The sequence below is a fragment of the Equus caballus genome, chromosome 2 (genome assembly GCF_041296265.1).
Source record: "Equus caballus isolate H_3958 breed thoroughbred chromosome 2, TB-T2T, whole genome shotgun sequence".
Classification (NCBI taxonomy): domain Eukaryota; kingdom Metazoa; phylum Chordata; class Mammalia; order Perissodactyla; family Equidae; genus Equus; species Equus caballus.
The window spans coordinates 100,677,233-100,695,088 of NC_091685.1; the positions used below are offsets into that span (position 1 = coordinate 100,677,233).

Genomic DNA, 17,856 nt, shown 5'->3' on the forward strand with positions numbered 1-17,856 from the left:
TATCTGAGCTAAGGTATATCAGAAGACATCTGGGACACTAAGGCATTAATAAATTTTAATGTGGAGTAATTGATGTCATATGACTGGAGTAGATGCACCTTCCTATCTAGTGAAGATCTGTTGGGCAAATTGTGCTCTCTTGCTGTTCCTAAAGCTAAACTGTTTAAAGGGCAGGGAAGGGTGGCTTTACCTAACTTGCACCATGTCAGAAACACTCTATCCATGTTACTAGTAATCCTAGGATGTTTACTCAAGTATTCTTATCTTTAAAAGAATTGCTCTTTTTACAGATTTTATATACATATGTATATACTCACACACAATTTGCTATTAATATATATGTAAACAATGTAATGGATATATGCTATTAATAAATATAATGAGAGCCAGCCTTGATGGCCTGGTGGTTAAAGTTAGGCACTCTCACCTTTTCAGGGGCCCAGGTTGGTTTCCCCATCACAGAACCACACCACCCATCTGTCAGTAGCCAGGCTGTGGCAGCAGCTCACATAGAAGAACCAGAAGGACTTACAACTAGGATATACAACCATGCACTGGGGCTTGGGGAGGAGGGAAAAAAAAGGAAAGATTGGCAACAGATGTTAGCTCAGGGCAAATGGTTCCCTGCAAGTAAATAAATAAATGAATAAATAAAATATACTTAGTCATCTTCTTCTTAGTAATATGAACCCACTAGTTAGAATGACTTCACAATTAAAGAAAAAAATAATGTATTCTCCAAGATGCAGAGGAAACCAGAGTAACACATAATGAGTTGTGGTTGTGCAAATACAAGCTTAAACGTTTACCAGGAGATGGGGAAATCATCTCAACAAGATTAAAATTACTGTCCCATTTCCAAACTGAAATGTTGAAAAGTTTCAGGGATGGAATTTTCTTTACCAGAAGAAGTGCATCTGTATACCTTTAGCATTAGCATTTTCTGACTAATACAGAGATGAGTTTCTTTCCATTGCTATTTTTGAAAATAACAATTTTGTTTATAACTTACATACCAAAAATATGACTTTTAAAAATAATATTCCAAACAATTTAAAATGCCTCAGCTAAAAAATAGCTAATAATAATTGTTTTGAATTGGTTTTGAAAATCAAATTCCAAATTCAGCTGTTAATGAGTTGACAATTTTATCTTTAAGGAAATTAGGCATAGTCTTGACAGTATGTTGCATACATAGTTAAAACTATACCATTCCTTTGAATAGAATTGGTAAAGCATTTTAACAGATAATTACTTAATTCCAAAAATTACCTAATTTATGAATTCTCTGCATTTTATACTCAGGTTGAATGATTCATTGAGTAATATATTATTTAACTGATTTTTTCTTGACGAAGATTCATTATGATCAAAAACGCTAAAGGTATTGTGGGCACCTACTGCATGAAGCATGTGCCACAGTGCCTGCCATCCACTGATACCAGGATAGGAAAGACTACAGTACAGGCATTAAGAGCATGCCAGGAGAGAAAACAGGTGACCTAGACCAGAAACCCCCAAGACCTGGAGCTTGGCATAGTGTGGAGTTGTCATTTCAGTCTGAGTGAATATTAACATAACCTATCTCCCCATTTTTTCCCATGAGGAAACTTGAGTGATGTTTTTGGAATACCTGTGCATCATATGCACTATGGAATGTGCTATGGAGCATAAAAATACAGTGTCCTGGTCTGAAAAGAAGGATACAGACAAGAAATTGAGTCTTGTTTCCTGATTATTCATCTTGTGGTCTTTGGATAAGTCATCTCTTGTATCTTCAGTGCCTTCAGAACTTTACACGCATCGGGAGGATTAGGAATGATGAACAGAAAGTGCCTGGCAGAAGATATTCACAAAGGTAGCAATTTGTTGTTATTATCATATTCACTTTAAAAAATAGTGGAGAGATGAGATGTATCTAATGGGGAAAAACAGTAGATAGAAATATATGAGCTTTAACAAGTTAAATGCAAGACCATTTGTTCCCAAACCTATCAGACCTACTTCCAAAAAATACTGTAATGAATCTCTTATAGGGCAATGATAACCAAGAGGAACTATAACCTAACTTCACAGACAGCTACCAAAAATAATACAGTGCTCTAATTGTACTATAAAATGAAATATAAAAGTGAATTTAAGTTAAAAATAGTATGTATGAGCCAGCCCCATGGCATAGTGGTTAAGGTTGGTGTGCTCCACTTCAGTGGCCTAGGCTCACAGGTTCGGATCCCAGGCACAGACCTATACCACTTGTCAGCCCTGCTGTGGCAGCATCCCACATATAAAGTGGAAGAAAATTGGAACAGATATCAGCTCAGGGCTAGTCTTCCTCAGCAAAAAAATAAATAAATAAAATAATAATATGTACTTCAATAATCAGACTCTTGTTCATACCTTTGGTAGAAGACATAGTGAGAAAGCCAGAGATCCTTTCACTATATTGAATAAACAACTGAAATTTATACAGATAGTTCAATAACAGGAGTGGCATTGCCATTGGTGATGTGAATGTTTGGAAACATTAAATGATTCTTTCTCATGTTTCAAAAAATGTCCTTTCTGTATTTACACATTTGTCACATTATTGGTGTGGCACAGCAGTTAAGTTTGCACGTTACACTTCAGGTGGCCTAAGGTTCCCCAGTTTGGGTCTCAGGTGCAGACCTACGCACTGTTTGTCAAACCATGCTGTGGCAGGCATCCCTCATATAAAGTAGAGGAAGATCAGCACGGATGTTAGTTCAGGGCTGGTCTTCCTCAGCAAAAAAGAGGAGGATTGGTGGGTGATGTTAGCTCAGGGCTAATCTTCCTCTTAAAAAAAAAATGTGAATGTCAAAGGTCCATTCCTGCATGGTACCGAATACTTAAGAGCCCTGGCCCATGCATGTTAAATGGCAGTGCTTCCCCATCCCCATGTGACACCAAAGTGCTCCTACAGATTTCCAAATGCCTCATTGGAGAGCATTTTCCTCACTAAGGTAGTCCCTTTTGCACAATTCCTACCATGATAATTCAGCAAAGAAGACTTTCTTTTTGTTGTTCAAGCTTGTCAATAGAGGGATATTGAAGTGAAGCTGGACCTTGAGAAATATTATCAAGATTTTCAGATTTTGCAATGCATTCCTTCTTTTTCTCTCTTCCTTTCTTTCCTCCTCTTATTGCTTTTTTTCCCCTTTCTTGCAACAAATATTTGTAAAACATTTGCTATATGTAAAACACTATTCTGATGATAGAAGAGTGAGCAAGAAAAGAAATTCCTTGTTATAAAGCTTTTTTCAAGAGGAGGCTGGAAATGAACAGGAGTATCTACAGCAAAGGGTGTGTGTGAGAGAGAGATCAATTGGAGTTGAGAGCAAATCTATACACTTGGAGAGGAGAGTAGGATCTGAGGGTGAAATGGGGACTAGAAGAGAGAAAGAATACAAAAGTAGGTTGAAGCGAGAGAGAGGCTAGGGCTTGTGACTGTTTTACATGGGAAGTTATGAATGACATCTCTGAGGAGGCATCATTTGAAAAGTACTGACGTGAGATGGTGAGAAGATGTGAGGGAAGGGTTTCTCTGGTGAAGAAGATCTCAAGAGCAAAGTTCCTACATGAGGCGCCTACAGGGCATTGTAGGAGTTTAGACCTTTTTATAACTTCGATGCAAAGCTGCTAAGAGAGTTTTGTATTTTAAAAGGATCACTCCAGATGAGTTGTATAGAACTTCCTGAAATGACAGACTGTGTAATTGAAGCTGTATTTCGAAGGTAGAGTTGACGGTATTTGATGATGGATTGGAGTGCAAGAAAGAGGAAAATCCGAGATTCTCACGTTTGGGAATGAGCATCTGCGTGAATAGTGGCGCAATGTACTGTGATACAAACAACGGGGAGGAGTGTGGTTGGGGCCAGCACATAGTAGAGTTGAAACCACACATTTGGAGACATTATATTTGAATTTCCTGTTAGATATCCAAATAAAAATCAAGGAGGAGGTAAGAGCAAGTAGAATATATGAATTTCAAGCCAGGGAGAGTCATGACTAAAGAAATAAGTGTCATCAGTAGCTTATCTGTGTCACCTGGGACATAAGTGAAGATAAGGGTTGAAATTAGTGAAGGGCTTTGAATGCCAAAAATAAAATTATTTTCATAAAAAGAGAATCATTAAAGGATTAGAATTTTTAAAGCAGGCAAGATCAAATAAATATTTTTATGATTTTGTTAAACTAATATTTATCACTGTATAAATGGTGTTAATTTCTATCCTTTAAATGTATATATTTCCACAAAATTATGAAGAAAGTAATAAACATAAAGGAAGTAAAAGCTTTTCTTTGATGATAGGATTATACACAAAGCTTTTTTGTTGTCATGTGTTCTTTCACCTAAAATACGTATATAATTTTTTAAATTGGAAAGTATATCATTTGTAAAAGAGTGCATTATAAAGATTAATCTTCGGGGGCCGGCTCCGTGGCCAAGTGGTTAAGTTCACGCGCTCCACTGCGGCAGCCCAGGGTTCAGATCCTGGGCGCAGACATGGCACCGCTCGTCAGGCCACGTTGAGACGGCGTCCCACATCCCACAACTAGAAGGACCTGCAACTAAGATATACAACTGTGTACAGGGTGAGTTTGGGAGATAAAGCAGAAAAAAAAAAAGAAGATTGGCAACAGTTGTTAGCTCAGGTGCCAATCTTAAAAAAAATTTAAAAAATAAAGATTAATCTTCTCGCAGCGTGCAGAATAAATTAGCATCAATTAGGAGCACTATGAGACACTAAAGGTGGACCATCGTTTGGAAGGTTCTTGCAATAATATGGAAAAAGCTCCCTGTTACTCAGAAAGTTTTTCGGCAAATTTGAGTATATTATATCTTGGATAAAATCACCATACAATCTCAGAGTTTTAACGGTGAATAAGTACAAGACCAGCCTTTGATCCTTCTGTGCTTTGCTTTATTTCTTGGCAAACTAAAATCGTGGTTAAACGCATTGCACATGCAAATGTGTGGTTAGAAGTGACTAGGAAAAAGCCCCAGCACCACACATAACTGTGTCGATTGGCATCAGTTTGATCCAGGAGCCCGTGAAGATACCAGGCAAACATACTAGGACTTTTAATTTGTTCAATCACTTCCCCCCTCACTCGTGTGACTATTTCATGTCTGCTGCTTTATCATTAAACTTCCAATATATTCATACCTACTCACTCTCAGGTGGCCACTTCCTCCTTCATTATCTAAGTAGAAGCAATAACAGAAGAATCTAGCCACTCCCCTGCCACATTTTCTTATTGAGCGGTATCTGCAGTTCCTGTATACTTGCATGTTCTCATACATGAACTCTCCATGATTCTGCCTAAATTCAATAATTTCTGTTTTCCACACTTACTTTCTCCCCTTTACCCTTTACCTACTTCAATACATAGCCCCAGGAGTAATTTTGGGCTCTCCTCTACGTCAATAAAAATATATGGAATACAAGAATTTAGTTAGGAAAGCTCTATTGCTCATACAGTTTATAAACTGGGGAGATGCAGCCTCCAGAACAAATTGAAAGCGTGCTCCAGGGAGGATGTGGGAGGGCCGCGCTTATAAAGGCAAACGCCAGAGACCACAGGCATTGTTTTGAAAGCCCTCTGATTTGTTGGCGCCTCTATAGATACGGGTGTTCTAAAATCAGCTCTATCAGGCTTCTGGCCATCTGTTAGTAGGAGCACTTGGTTTCAGGTCCAAGTTGCGTTTTTTCTGAGAAGAGAATACGTGACTGCACCTTGGTCCTGGCATGGCCGCTTGATTGTTTTGTTTTAGGTCCCTGTTAGCCTCACAGAGTCCATTTTGTCTTTTTCTTGGGGGTTCTAACGCCACACCTACATGAGCTACGTTATTTTCTGTCTCTGGACAGTTCTCATCATCATAAAAATGTAAGGTTATTTTTCCATCTTAAAAACAAAAGGAAACATTACTGTTTTTCCTTTATTTTATTGAGGTCATAGTGGTTTATAACATTGTCTAATTTCAGGTGTACATTATTATTTATCGGTTTCTGTGTAGACTGCATGGTGCTCACCACCAACAGTCTAATTTTTATCCATCACCATATATATGCGCCCCCCCCCCTTATGTGACCCCTCTACCTCCTTCCCCTCTGGCAACCACTAATCTGTTCTCTTTGTCCAGGTGTTTGTTTATCTTCTGCATATGAGTGAAATCACACTGTGTTTGTCTTTCTCTATCTGGCTTATTTGGCTTAACATAATACCCTCAAGGTCCATCCATGCTATGGCAAATGGAAGGATTTTGTCTTTTTTTATGGCTGAGTAGCATTCCATTGTATACGTATACCACATATTCTTTGTCCATTCGTCAGTTAATGGGCACTTGGGTTGCTTGCACGTCTTGGCTATTGCAAATTATGCTGCAATGACCATAGGGATGCATAAATCTCTTTGAATTGTTGATGTCAAGTTCTTTGGATTAGTACCCGGTGGTGGAACAGCTGGATCGAAACATTATTTTTTGAACCACCTGCTGCCACCGCTGTTTCCATTTGTTACAAAACTCTCTAAGAAAAAATTGTCTACACTAACTACCTCCCACTTCTTACGTTCTCTTGTCTTTTAAATCCAATCCAACCAAAGTTTTGCTCCCAGAGTTCCTTACATATATCCCCAGTGATTTCTACGTTGCCAAATTTCTGGTCAATTTTCCCTTCTCTATTTAATAGATTTATTAGTAACATTGGACACAACTTAACATACTTAACCTTGATTTCCTACTTCCCTTGGATATCAGGACATGACTCTCTCCTAATTTTTTTTCTGCTTCACTAGTGGTTCCTTCTCAGTCACCTTTACCGATTCCTCCTCTTCTCCCTTCCCCTTAACATTGGTGCAACCCAGAGCTCTGTCGTTGGTCCACTTATGCTGTGCACTGGTTTTGAATACCATTTATTTGATGCCAACTACAACTTTCTTATTTTCTGCTTAAATCTTTCTTCTGAATTCCAGATTCATATATGTAACTGCCTTTGTGATGTCCACATATCTTGTAGCCTTCTGAAATGCAGCATGTCAAAACTAATGCACTCCCCACCCCCACCCATAATAATCAAGGGTAGGCTTACTCCTGATTGTACATTTACTTGCTTGGGCCAAAAATATTTAGACAATAGATTCTGGGTTTTTTCCTCATGCCTCACATCCAGTACCTTTAAAATATATCTAGAGTGTTATGTATGGGTTCTCAACACTTCCACTGCTGTCATTAGAATCTGAGCCATCTCATCTCTGGCCTCTACTCTCCACGTTCTAGGAGGTACTCTTTGCTTTTTCCTTTGACCACCATCCTTCCCTCCTCCTTTTATTTGTCTCTTCACAAATCAGCAAGTAGCAACGTTGAACTGAAATATAAGTCAGTTCTGCAGTGACTTCTCAATTTATTCAGAGCAAAAGCACAAATCTTTACAAGGGCCCCAAACACCAAGAGGAACTGGTTCTTCATTGCCTCCCTGACCTGCTGTGCCTTTCCCGTCTCTCTCAAGCAATCCTCCCAGTCATTATTACTTCCTTGCTAATGCTTCAGGCATACTCCCAGCTTCACACTTTGGCTCTGGCTGTTTCTTCTGCTTAGAATGCTCCACTCCACATATCAAATGGTCACCCTCCTCACCTGCTCCAGATTTTTACTGAAATATCATTTTCTCAGGGATACTCTTCTTAGGGATGTCCTGATTAGCCTGTTTAAAATTTCAACCACATTTTTCCCAGAACTCATAACTCTATTTTATTCTGCTTTTTAACGTATTAGAACAATCAGTGAATACACTGGCAATATATGATATATAATTTTAATAATATAGATCATTCTGAATTCTTTAAAATGTTTATTGAATTGGCAATCAGTGTTGTGGGCAGACACCTCAGATTTCAACAACAGACTTTATCTAGAAGTCTCAGAATATGAAATAGTATTTCCAGGTTGATCATTGCTTCAATCTGAGAGACTTCCTAAGAGTAACAGGATGTGACTGAGGTAGCTCTCCCAAAGAGTCCACAGAGCAGTTGAATTATGTAGACAGAGAGAAGAAAGATTGTAAATAACATTTGAAAAATACAGTAATACACCACATAATGGTGTTTTGGTCAACAATGGACTGAATATACTAGGGTTGTCCCATATGGTGAGCCTAGATGCGTAGTAGGCTATACCATCTAGATTTGTGTAAGTACATTCTGTGACATTCGTACAATGAAGAAATCACCTAATGACACGTTTCTCAGAACATATCCCTGTCGTTAAGCAATGCATAACTGTAGTGGTTTAAGAAAAGTTAAACAAATTTCTCTTTAAAAGATTTATTTCACAGAGCATTCATTATGTTATTGTATATTATACATTTCAGAGAAGTCATAATGAACAACAGTTCTCAAACCAATTTCCCAGGAATCTATTTTACATAGAACATTTCCACAGGGCTACAGTTGAGCTGAACATACTTTGGGAAATGCCACTTTAAGGGTAGACTGAATTACAGAAAAAATAGAATGCTCATCTGCTTCTAGATTCTGATGTTAGAAAAGTTAATTAAAATGTCAGATGGTTAGAAAGTGGGTGACAAGGATAATTATGTTGAAAACGAAGAGAGGAAGAGAATGGAAAGGCAGTGAGGTGTACCAGAAGGAATATTAGCATGAATCAGTAGACCAAAGTTCTAGTCCTGACCTGAAATAAATAAGCTACGTGATATTGTGTAAACTATTAAACCACTTTCTCCAATGTTTAACATGAAGAAGTTTAGCTGAAAGATCTCTAAAGTCTCTCCTACTATTTAAAGTTAATCGAATACTTTTAATCACTGGAATAAGCTCATACAGGGTGAGAAGAATGTCTAAATGAATACATTTCTAGTCATGGAACACAGACCTATGTAAAGTTAATTCTTTCTAGGAGTTATGAATTTGATGTTATATTATAGAGGATTCCATCTATGTAAGCATAATCAAGCCAAAGATAAACTAATAAAAGGGTAAGAAGCAGGAGTCATAATGTGGTACATTCAATTTGCTTGGGTTGTGGAGAAGTAGTTGGAGGATTATGGGTGGGAGCCTCTCTCCCACCATTTTCTTGTCTTTCTATACTATTTGTTAAAATCAGTGATTGACTGGATGACATCTCTAATCTTTGGAACACATAGACTTTTATATCAGGACACTATTTTCCTAATGCTAGCATGTTTTTATCCTTTGTCTATTCAACTCTTCCTCTTCTTAATGCTATCCTACTCATTCAAAAAGTTGGGACACTTTGGAATAAAAGAGATGACAGAGCATAAAGCATAAGAGATAGGAGTCTGATTTTGGTTCCCAAATAGTCTCCCCATGATGGGAATACCAAGGACTAGACCCATAGAAAAGGATTTATGGTAATTATGGTTTGAAGAGAGCATAGTTTCCCTCAGAGACTAGAAAACGCTTATTTTGAGCTTGGGGAAAGGGGAGAAAAAGGGCAGGTGATGAAATCAGAAAAGCCACTAGTGAAACTGCTAGTGGAGTTGTTTGCTTTCCACCCAAATTCAGTTTTTCTTTTCTTATAATTATGGCCAGACACACTTCTGCCAAGTCAGACACTTTGTACCTGCTTGTTTTGCAGTTAGTTATGAGTAAGTAACTAAACATCTGCCAATGGAATTTGTACAGAAGTGATATGTGCCATTTCTGGTCTGGGAATGAAGACAGCAGGAGTAAATTCTCCACCCACACCTTCTCTTCCAACTGTCAGGAGATAGTGGCAGTGGAACTTCCACCATGCAGATGATGACAGTTCTCTCAAGTGTGGTGGGGCAATGGCTTAGAAGGAAGCTGGATCCGTGAAAAGCCATGAAGAGCAGAAATGTTTCTGAGATGGGGAACACTCATACTGTGACTGTTACATGAGAGAAAAATAAGTTCATTGTGTTTGTGCTACTATAATTTTGGGTCTTTTGTTATAGCAGCTTAGCTTTGCCCCGATTAACATACTCTAACACGTGAAAATCTCTTAGAAAATTTCCAGTCACATATTAAGTATTGAATATTTTACTCATTGCTATTATTAATAGCATAATAAGTATTATTTGATTGTGGGTAGGGAGGGTCTAATTGAAATAGACTAAAGGGAAAGGAATATTGAATTCTTAATTACAGAGATAGGAATTAGGAATGTTGTAACAAGGGAAAAAACACAAATGGCACTGTTCTGGAGCTAAGTCTGAAGTCATCACCAACAGACCACCAAGCTTCCACTCCAGTGAAGATGTTTCCTTTATCGGCTTCAGGAAGTTGAGTTGAGAAGTGTTGCCCACAGACTTCCAAGCACCATCTTGAAAATTTACCATACTCATAAACTGCTCCCAGGTGGCTACACCAGTATTATTTCCCAAGATGGGGTGAAGAGGCATTTTCTTCAAGAACATCCAGCACATCTTATAAGAACTGTCCAGAAATTGTGACATCCGCCCATACCCTAAGACTTTACATGATTTCACATGGTGTGATCAACTCCTATTATCATTTATCAAGTTACTAAAAAACCACGTGTATGCTGTGCTATGGCATATAGACTTCATTCTCAGTTAAGTCCCCCTCCAGGAATTATCCTCATCTCAAGACAGCCAGCCACCTCTCCAAAGGTCATGCTCTCCTCCTTGGAGGAAGCCCACAGCAAAGGATTAGTCAATGGTACATTATAAAGGCCCACAACACCTTTTTCACAATTAAGGCCATGCTACAGGACCATTCCAACTGGTCCACAGCTCCTTTTAGATGCAACTCTATCATAGTGCACCTTCTCCCTCTGGTTGCTTCCTTCAACCTTACAGAATTTCTCCTAAGAGAACATTGTGATTAACCTTCAGGACAAAAATCTCAGAACCTCAGAATTTATTTCCTGGAAATATAACTTACAACACCAAGAAAAAGAAAGTGGTAGGCAGTACGCTTTTTGACATCGGTCTTAGGATCTTTTTGAATACCACATCTGCTCAGGCAAAGGAAACAAAAGAAAAGATAAACAAATAGGACTACATCAGACTAAACAGCTTTTTCATGGTAAAATAAATCATTGACAAAATAAAAAACAAATCCACCAAATGGGAGAAAATATTTGGAAATCATATATCCAACAAGGGGTTAATTTCCAAAATATATAAAGAACTCATACAACTCAACAAGAAAAAAAATGAACAACCTGATCAAAAAGTGGGCAGAGGATATGAATAGACATTTTTGCAAAGAAAATAGACAAATGGCCAACGGGCTTATGAAAAGATGTTCAACATCAGTAATTATCAAGGAAATGCAAGTCAAAACTACAATGAAATATCGCCTCACACTTGTCAGAATGGCTATGATTAATAAGACAAGAAATAACAAGTGTTGGAGAGGATGTTGAGAAAAGGGAAACCTCATACACTGCTGGTAGTAATGCAAACTGGGGCAGCCACTGTGGATAACAGTATGGAGTTTCCTCAAAAATTAAAAATAAAAACACCGCATGAACAAGTTATTCCACTACTGGATATTGATCCAAAGAACATGAAATTAATCATTCAAAAAGATATATGCAGCCCTATGTTCATTGCAGCATTATTCACAACAGACAAGTCATGCAAGCAATGCAAGTGCCCATCAAGTCACTAATGGATAAAAAAGATGTGGTATATATACACAAGGGAATGCTGCTCAGCCATAAAAAGATGAAGTCATTCCATCTGCAACAACATGGATGGACCTTGAGGGTATTATGCTAAGCAAAATAAGTCAGACAAACACAAATACTATATGATTTCACTCATAAATGGAAGATAAACAAACACGTTGATAAGGAGAACAGATTGGTGGCTATCAGAGACGAGGTGGGGGGAGGGTGAAAAGGGTCAAGGGGCACATATGTATAGTGATGGACAAAAACTGGACTACTGTTGGTGAACATGATGCAGTCTGAACAGAAACTGAAATATAATAATGTACACCTGAAATTTACACAATGTTATAAGCCAGTATGACCTCAATAAAATAATTAAAAAAGAAAAAACGAGAGTGATAACACATAGACTTTGGAGATACTGTTATTAAGTTTCAAGCTGGCAGCGGTCATTTTTTTCAGGGAGTTTAGAATCAGTGCAGGGAACAGTATCAGTTCTTCATTTCACTGATCAAAATAGTGAGAAATATCCACTCCCAGTGCATGGTTTTCAGTTTGATTTCATCATGCACACAAAGTTTTGACTTCCAGTAATTACCAGCAAAAGCACAAACCTGGGTTTTTATTTTCATTCATTTATGTGGCTTTCATCTGTTCATTCAATATGTAAGCATTTTTAGACTTCCTACATGTGGAAAACACTCTGAAAGTTTCTGGGAAAAATATTCAAACATATTTTATAGTCTTCCTTATAGTTCTTAAAGCCTGAGAGTCTGAGAGTGAATCTGCTAATTTTCAATATGCACTATAAGTCTTAAAAATCAAGTTACTTAATCTTGAAGTCTCAATTTTTTAACATCAAAAATAGGAGTAATCATAACGTAAAACTGTTGTTATGATAGAACATATCAACATATTAAAGTCATCTGCCACAGAGCAGCATTCAAGAAACATGAGAATCCTTCCCAATTTCTCTTCCAGTTTTGAGGTGGATTATAAGGTATTAAAGATATTACAGTTGAAAGTTAAGCTTTATGCATTTATATAAACATAGAAAAGGAAGGGCTTAAGATTTTGCTTCTAGTTAGAAGTCCTTCATATAAATGCATTTGTTTAACTTATTGCAAATGGAAAATATATGAGAATAAAGAAGGATCAGTATATATACTGTGTATGAAACTCAGCTATAAAGACCCACCTCTTGCAAAGGTTGTATGGGAAGACAACATATAACTTTCGACACAGAAGAAAACATGTATAACCCAGCACAAACGTCATGATCCTTCCCAAAACGGCTCTTCAGATTTAGTCTATTACTTAGAAGAACTTAGACACTTGAAAAAGCAGATTCAAATTTTATGCATATGTCATCATCATCATTGTAACTAACATATATTGAATGTTTGTTATGTGCCAGATTCTATGCATTTTATATTCTTTGCATTTATTATAGAAATGACCGTATATGGTATGTAATATTCCCAGACAAAGACATTTCAATGGTGAAATTCAATTTGTCTGTTTAGAGGAAACAATCCCCATGGTTCCTATTCATGTTTCCTGAATTATGTTTTCCGACAATAGTATTAAGTACAATTTATTGCTCTTCAACTGTCAGCAAATAAACATAGCCAATCACCCTGTGTCTTCCCCTGGAGATGTCAATATATAACTTTTGTAACCTGTTGACAATATTTTTTGGAGATTTACATGGCATGTTTTAATCTTAAGTCATTTGACTCATCTGCCAAATTGCTTGAAATAACCTACGTTAGTCACTACATGATTTTGTGGAGAACTCTGCTTTATAATTGGAAGATTAATTTTTTAACAAAGTTCAGTATATTTGATTAGCACTTTCTCTAATCCCTTGTGATGGATGAGAAGAAATTTAAGAAAATGGGACTTGGGACAGGTAAATTGTGGGCAACAAAGTTTAGAAGAAAATGTTATCCTGAGCAGCAAATAATCAGTAAAAGGTGTTGTTGCCCAGGATGCTGCTATTACTGAAAGAAGGAACACTTAAGGCAGATTTCATGCAGAAACAGTACTATGTGGCATTTAAAACTCTAAACTCGAGAAGGACTAGCCCTGGATTCAAACCCTGGATTTAGAGGAATTACTTACCAGCTCTCCACTTCAATTTTCTTATATAAAATGAGAATCTTAATATGAACTACCTCAGTTTTTCTTATATATGTGATTTTTTTTCTTACATATGTGTTTTTGGGAAAGGAATTTGAGCCCCTCTCTGCTTCGGCTTTCTTTTACAGAAAATAAGGATCCTAATACTAACTACAACATTGGACTAAAGTAAGTATTGAATGCAAGGCAGTATTTGAGGAGTACTTGGCATGTAACCAGCACTACTACCTATTACTAATATTCTTTCTAAACGGATTTTAGTTAAGTAGGCAGGTACATGTATAGGTAAATAGATAAGGAGCTTATTTTAATTTTTTATGTTTCTGAAAGGACCACTTTTCCAAATTTCACTAAAATATTTTTACAAAATTTTATAAAAATTACCTTCCATTGATTCACTTATTCTCTACTAGAAATCAGAGTTATATGGGCTGAGATCAAGGGCATTTCCAGGGCCTATTATATAGCCTACCAGCATGTATAATTTGTTTGATCATTAATTGAAAGAAGCAAATGACTTTTTTTTATCATTATCTATACATGTTCTGGGCTAGATATCTTATGTGAATGATACATTGCCCAAAACAAAACTACTTACAATGGCTAGTAATCCTAGTTAATTCTGTTAAGTTATGTGAGTTGTATACAATCAGCTCCATTTCATAAATTGGATAACTGAGCTTAAATAAGTTATCTACAGATATCATAATTAAAGATAGGAAAGCTAACACAGAAACAATGGAAAATTTGAACAGTCCTAAAATATAAACTTTATAACAAACATGGTGGTATTTTAACCTATCAGTGGGAATTTAAATCCTGAGTTCTGATTCCAGAATGGACAACTAGAGAGATATATTCTTATGAGAAGTTAAAATAACTTTTAATTTTTATTTTATGCATTATAGAAGTGTTGTCATGTAATGAAAGTAGTTGAAATTTCTAATTTGTTTCTATCTTTAAATTTGAGGGTTATTAAGTCTGAAAAATGTCATTTATTTTGGCAGATATTTTCATCAGAAATGTCCATTATCTCTTTTAAAGAGCTCTGTTTCATTTATCTGAAAAATGTGCTTCCTTAGAAAAATTCTGAAAATCTGTGTCTGGATTAATGATGGCTCACTGTTGAATAAAGAAATAGATGTAAATTGTTGCACCACTAAGTGAAAAATATCTGAAATTCTTGGTGAGTAAATACCTGAATTTTCCATTAAGTGGAAAAAATATGAAGTTTCTATTAACCATGTTAATGGAACGTAATTATTTAAGTGAGAAAATATCTTAAATTCTATTAAACTACCTCTTGAATGGTGTACAAATTCTTGCAATGATTTCTGATGATGATACATCACAACTAGTGTTTGATTTTTATATTTACCTACATAATCCTAAGTATATTTTGTAATGTCTACTTCTATACATGTATCCTTTAAAACTATGAATGCAGTAGGTATAATGACATATCTCACAAAAGAACACCTTTTGTGAAAGATGTTTGTCTTGTCATATTACTAATTTTTAAAAACATTATTGCCATCCATTAAAGGAGTTGTCAGGAGCCTAGACACAAATGGATAGTTGGCTTTTTCCCTCTAAACTTTCAGGCTATCTGAGTTAATGTTGTTATTCCTGTAAATGTTGCACAGTTAATTGAAATGTTTACAGAAAGTTTTATGTTTCACAAAAGGAAACACAAATCCACCAAAAATGTGGGCAAAATATGAGTAGTGCTTGATACCATGTCCAGAATTTTTATGGATGCTGTTATTCATCATGCTATGCAGTGCCTGATACATCCACAGATTCTGAAAATTGTCTTTTCATGAATATATCTAGCAGGTGATACTCTTTTTCTCTGGCTAGTAATCCTGTATTTTCAACTATTAAAGTGTACTTATTAGTGAATTAGTTCAGACTGAATTTTCCTGTTTAATCACATTCAAATTTATGCACTAATTAAGAAAGCAATAAACTAGACTATCTATTATATTTAAATCATTCCATGGAGATGATGTAAGTGCAAAGGAAGAGGTGTTAATTCAGTTTACCAGCAGCTATCATCTGAGGCAGCACAGGGTATAGCAGACTAATGATGGTCCCCAGGCCTGTCTCTAGGCCAATTCTTGAAATCTGGAATCTGTCTTTATTAATATAACAAGTATGTATTTACTGCTACACCACCACCACCGCTGATGTCTATCTTCATTGAATGCAATGATTTCCCAGGTAAGTGGATAATTGTGTGTGCATTAACTCATGTATCTCTTAACAAAAACACTCATCTTTGTCTTTGCCCTACTGGATTTTGAGTATTACTGAAACTTTCTGCTTATCTTAAGGAAGGGTATATCTGAGTATACGCCTGACGTAACACCAACTCAAAGAAACATTAACAATGAGAAATGCATCTCTGTGTTAACAAAAAGGGTTGAGTTGTCCATTAACTCAGGGAGATATATAGATCTTGCCTTACATCAAGCTTTACTAATGATTCAAAGGTTACAGGCATGTATCATGCACAGATATAACATTTTTCCTGGAGAAATCCCCAAACAGTATGCTGTAGCTCCCTTAACAGCTGTCTTTATCTTCTGCACTTTTTACTTTGGGAAAAAACAGACAAGTTTGTGAGTTATGTAGGTAGAAACATTGATATGGAAGGGAGATACTTTGGTTTTATAATATCCTCATTTTATTCTCCATTAATTACACAGCTTGTGTGACCATCCCCATTCTACGTGATCCGTAAATCTGTGAGTTTCAGGTTTGTTTTCCATAAACCATCTAGAGAGATGCTTGTATAACCTGATAAGAACATTTTATACATAGATATGGCCACCTCTTTTTGTATACCGTTAGTATGTGAGCAGGGATGCCTGAGCAAGGTCATTCATTTCCCAAAAACCCCTGGCTAGAGTGAGATGTACATGGGCCTGTTCTTGTCCTTTCCCTGCCTGCTCTGTACCAAAGATGAGTAGACATTGAAGGCAACAAGAGCATCTTGACCCTCACTTATTGTGTGGAAAGCAGAATACCAAAGACAATCAAGCATTGTTTAATCTGAACTTCTTGAGACTTTAATCTATACTGAGTAACTGAGACTCAAAGATAGGTAGATAATCCTGAGCTGAGCTCCATTTTAATCTAAGGGTTAAATGCCATGGCTACTAGTGGTAGAATTTAAAAGAAGAAGATAATCTCCCAGAGAGGGTATACAATTTAGGTTAAGAGGGCTAAATTAGGAAATAGTGATTCCTATAAAAGATTTAACTTCTTAAGTATTTTTCCCTTGGATCGCGTAGAAAATTTGGCATAATATACTTTTAAAATACAGCCATTATGATTCTTCCTCCATATAACCTACGTAATTATTTGAACCTTTAATAAAATATCATATGCCCAAGCATTTTTGTGCACTAATATTTTGAGACTAGGGAGACAACAATGCTGCAACCTGCAACCATGGGCACTCACATCATTAGTTACATGCTGCTCTATTGTGAATGGAGACATGACATCCTATCAAGGGGATTTTGTTCCAGAGTTCAAGATGGTTTCAACACTGACATCATAAGCAGGTTTCAGTAGAGCAGATAAAGAGTTGGGGGAGCCATTTTCATTGGGCAAAACCAGAAGGGAACATAGCAGTCCTGATTGTTCCAAAAATAAACCAGTGGAATGTGACCTCAGAGAAGTTGGCAAAACATGGGTTATGTATTTTGGCAGCCTTCTTGATTTATTTTTTCAATGATTCAGATAAATTAAAAATCAATTTATTATTTTATATCATCTGTCCTACAGATTAGATTTGATTAGATAAAGTGGTTGATGCTAAGAATGAAAAAGGAGAAGCTAGTATTTATTATTGAGATCTGTAAAACCTGTCCTCAGGATGTCAACTAATTCACGGCTCCCTTTTTCTATTTCTTTATTCACACTGCTCTTTTCAACACTGCTTTCCATATGCAGATATCTCTGTCCTATCACATAAGAGATAAATTAGGAGCGACTAATTTATTGGAAGATGTAACCTCTGGATATAA

The 17,856-nt window shown here is 36.5% G+C and overlaps 1 long non-coding RNA gene across 2 annotated transcripts in view; it reads left to right on the top strand.

Moving 5' to 3' along the window:
- Positions 1–17,856, top strand: part of LOC111772558 (uncharacterized) — a 190,694-nt gene that overhangs the window by 135,750 nt on the left and 37,088 nt on the right. Inside the window, exon 3 of one of the 2 annotated variants that reach the window (XR_011435409.1) lies at positions 13,942–13,981. The exons of the other annotated variant lie outside the window; for it this stretch is intronic. This is a non-coding gene — a long non-coding RNA (uncharacterized lncRNA). The remainder of the gene's footprint in view (positions 1–13,941; positions 13,982–17,856) is intronic. 2 annotated transcript variants of the gene reach the window in all.